This window comes from Henckelia pumila, chromosome 1, assembly GCF_033568475.1.
Source record: "Henckelia pumila isolate YLH828 chromosome 1, ASM3356847v2, whole genome shotgun sequence".
In the NCBI taxonomy this organism is placed as follows: Eukaryota; Viridiplantae; Streptophyta; class Magnoliopsida; order Lamiales; family Gesneriaceae; genus Henckelia; species Henckelia pumila.
In genome coordinates this window covers 136,272,066-136,276,465 of record NC_133120.1, presented here as the reverse complement: position 1 = coordinate 136,276,465, position 4,400 = coordinate 136,272,066, and the positions used below count along the sequence as shown (strand labels likewise).

The 4,400-nt window shown below is 34.1% G+C and overlaps 1 long non-coding RNA gene across 1 annotated transcript; it reads right to left on the bottom strand.

Moving 5' to 3' along the window:
* Positions 1 to 2,214: 2,214 nt before the first annotated feature.
* On the bottom strand, positions 2,215 to 2,893 carry LOC140867938 (uncharacterized). The gene is made up of 3 exons (XR_012145427.1): positions 2,838 to 2,893; positions 2,472 to 2,550; positions 2,215 to 2,369 (listed from the first exon to the last, which is right to left on the bottom strand). It is a non-coding gene; the product is annotated as an uncharacterized lncRNA (long non-coding RNA).
* Positions 2,894 to 4,400: the final 1,507 nt, after the last annotated feature.

Genomic DNA, 4,400 nt, shown 5'->3' with positions numbered 1-4,400 from the left:
AACAATGGAGGTTTGCGATAAATTTTCGTGTTTAGAATAAATTGTTTGCAGGGCCGCATGAAGAAAGAAGTTGAAATTAAAAACAAATTAGTGGGGTACGAGAGTTTGTGGTGATTTAACCCAATTCAAGAAAAAGTTTTGCCATAAAACCCTACAATAAATTTTTTTAATAATTTTTTATTTACTAAAATTATATAAATATTAATATAAATACTAATTTTAAAATAATTTGAGGCCCGTCTGAAGGTGGAGCCCTGGACGATCGTCCGCCCTACGTCAGGGCCGCCCCTGGATAATATAAAAACAGGTCATCCTTGTTACATTACTTTGTAACAAGTTTTTGAGAAACCTATAGTTCCACCACGAAGTTAATCCATCAGTCACTTTTCATATGTACACATGCAGTACACCTCCTCTTGTCCATTCTTGATTATCAATGCATGCATTAAGTGCAATTACATTTCTACAAATCAGCCACAAGCTGATTGTAGACAATAATCAAGAAGTTGAATTCTGTACAAGATCAGGTAATTAATTAGCTGATGATCATCTTTTTTTCCCTCGTGCAGTTATATTGGTTTAGCGTGCATTCTGAGGATAAGGAGCTAATTGTTTCTGTAGTTCATCCAAGTTTAGAGATCACAATTGTACATCCTTTATCCCACGACTTTGCTTTTGCAACGTCCCCTTTTTGCTTTTAAATTATTCTAGTTATACCCTCCACTGTCCCTGCCTTCTTCTTGGTGGTATGTAATTTCGCGCGCCTAGCGGGAGGAATTTTGGTTGGTTAATGGAATTTATTCTTTTCGGTCATAGTTTGTGGCTGTTTCATTGATTCTTGTAGCATGATCAGTGATCCTATTATGTCCATTTAGATGTAAGTTAACTAAGTAATGGCATTGGCCTTTGTTTAATTATTTTTATATTTTGTTTTTTCGTCCGTGTTAATTCCATCTTCTTTATTTAGTTGGGCTACTTTGTTTTCTGGCCCATTCTCCTCTTCACTTGTACAGTTCAAATTCCTTTAACAATTAAGCTGTATATATTATCTTAATTGGGCCGAGATATGACTCTATTTTGGGCTAAACAAAATTAATCACAACAGAATTTATTTTTGTGACCTTTTCAAGTTGTTTGCGTAAACGATGGTATGACGTTATATAATTGTGCTCTTAAACATAATATTTGTAGTTAATATCGTTTATGTCATTTGTTTCCTGTTTAAATATGTACATCTATATGTGTGCATTATAAAATGCGAGGACAGTTTTTTTATTGTGAAATAACACAATTTTCCTTCAACTCTTTGTTTCTTGTTTAATTGTCGATCTATTTTTAATAATAATTGTTTCATTTTAAGATAATCCACTAAGGAAACTCGACAAAAACACTCATAAATTCCTGCTCAAGTTGGATACATGATCAGTTAAGGAAAAATATAACAACATGCTGGATATCAAAGTTGATGCAGTGGAAAAACCAGAAGATCAATTATAAATTAATGATATAGAAGACATCGCAACACTGGCAGATGAAATCACAACTACTAACAAAATAGAGAAGGATAATTGAAAGAAACCTCAAACAAAGGCACAAAAACTTTTGTCCAACAGGAAAATAAAGAAACGAGATGTGATTGATCTTGAAGACAATGAAACTCTTTGTGATTACACAAGAATATTGAAAACAAGTAAAACATATGAAACAGGACATTCTAGCAATCACTACAAGAAAAATGGCAAACGACAACGCTTTTTTCGCGTTGTTATTGTCACAAAAAAGCGTTGTCGTAGCCAGTGTTGTGAAAGACCGTGGTCAAAAACAACGCGGAAAAAGCGTTGTCATTTTGAGCAAAGACGACGCATAAAAAGCGTTGTGATATTTGAAAAAGACAACGCTTAGTTCGCGTTGTCTTTTTTAGCAACGACAACACTTTTTATGCGTTGTCTTTGAGCGGACTTTTTACAACACGGCCATTTACAACGCTTTTTCACAACGTTTTTAAAAGTGTTGTGTTTTGCAAAGACAACGCTTAAACCACTTACGACAACGTTTAAAAAGCGTTGTCTTTTCTCAAATAAAAAACAAAAAAATTATTTAATTAACAAATTTTCAATATTATAAATCACTCAATATTCAAAATTTTTGAAAATTAAATCTAATATACAATATTTTAATATTATAAATCATTCAAATATAACAAATAATCGAATTCTTCATGTTCATCTCGGTCATGTGCGCTATGCTTTCTGCCTCAAACCAAAGTCGGCGATCAGACCAACTCTCAAGAACGAGTGTCCGCTCTCAAAGAGCTCATTATCTAATATGATATCTTTATTATCTGTGTTTTCAAGTACATCCATGGCAATCTGAAAAGGATCAGAAACCAAATATGAAAAAAGAACGTAAGAATGTTAAGTGCAGAATTACCAGCAATCGAGACAAAAAAAATTTCAGGTTAAATAAAGCACTTGAAGGAGGAGATGTTTTTTTGGGCAGCAGGATTTAGTGACTGTTTCCTTCGCTGAATTTTCCATCACGGCATGGCATCTGGGATTAAAATAAAACAGAAATTGTATTAAAGGCTCTAGGGAAATTATCCAATGTAAAATTAATGTTATGTAGAAATAATTTCATTTCTTTGTTCTCCAAATTAATCACGTGATTCAACACGCACTCAAGAATCATATTGGACATGCTGATCGTATGAATAATTAAATGAAACCAGGTAAAAACTTGTTGATGAATGATATGAAACAAAGTTAATAGATAGCTCCTTAAGTATTTCTTGAGTTAAAAAACAGAAGAAATGTCTTGGTCTTGAAGACAATACTCACCTGCTACATAAATGGTAGTGGCATTGATTGCAAGTCCAATTATTTCCAGAGAGTATGTGCGTGAATTGCAACCGGACAACAAAAAAGTCTTTCTTATATGGCAGGATAGCATCCCCAAGCTGAAAAATTTTCTGAGGAAACAACCGCTCAACTAAGGTATATGGTGTGGGTGAGAAGTAGAAAAGACTGGAGAACTGATAGAGGGGACTCACAGTAGCAGCACGTCTTTCTGGCCCTTGAACGAGTAGTAGACTCACGGCTCTTGATCATGTGCTTGTGGCGGCGGTCACTGGAGCTTCTATCGGAATCCAAGAACCTCTTCTTGCCACAGGCATGATCTGGTCGTAAAAACCTTGCATATCCATGAAATGGAAAGAAGTTCGTTAGCATCATGTTAGGGTGAAAGAATCGTGATTTCTAACCAAAGATGATAAACGTACTTATATCTCTTATCGACATGATGCTTTTAAGTTTTTATTTTTACATTCCTTGTTTTTGGACATCTTATATAAACATTTTATCTTCTTATCTTTTAGATTTATCCCTCCATTGCTTAGTCAGAAAGTTTTTATATGAATATTTTTGCTAACATATCTATAATATTTATTACACAAATATGAACACATATATTTTATTATATATCACTCACGTGCATCGCACGTGCACCTACCTAGTTTATTTAAAGATATAAAACAAAATGTAGGATATAACTTGTCACTTTTTTCATTATCATCAAGTTATTAGAAGTGTACATGAAATTCAGTCAATTAGATGGTTTGAAGGAAACTCTTGATTTGGTACTCAATTCAATTTCAACCTCATTCATTTCAAGTGGGATCAAGCCACGATTCAAATTAGGAGTAGTTTTTGAACAAAATCTTGCCTGGTGTAGCATTCTAAAAACATATATGGAAATTAAACTCTACAAGACTTTGACTATTACAACACTTTGCAACAACCCGATCCAAAACTAGGGCTTATCCAACTGCTTATCTCAAAACTCATAGACTCAATCTCAAAAACTCAGCCCTCTACTTATTCTTGTTACAATAGCAGTGTTTTACAGTTCACTAAATTAATCTATTAAAATGTTTACAACTCGATAAGTTTTGCACAAGATGATCCTACACTTGATCAAATATAACGATATGCATGTGCTTGATCAGTTTACTTCAGCTGATGCAGATGCGTAGATTTGCTGTGTGCGAGTATATGCGCAACTGCTTTGTTCAGATCTTTTGTATCTCTATTGTGTCACACTTTTCTCTCCTTTTTACTGATCTTCATCTTCTTTATATAGACATGGAATGCAACGACTGTATTAATTCCAATTGTATTTGTACTGCAACATAGTACTCTACCGTTATGAAGGTACACTGTTGTCTCTGCAATTAATTATGTCGTGTCATCTTGTGTACGGAAGATTCTATCCGCAAGAGGTAGACTGATATCGAGAGTTCAGTCTTAGTTATGCATTCTTGGATAGTTCAGTCTTGCAACTGGCCAGTATTGGCAATTCAATTTGGCTCACTGGAACATTTTGGCTTGTGGAAGACTGATTCA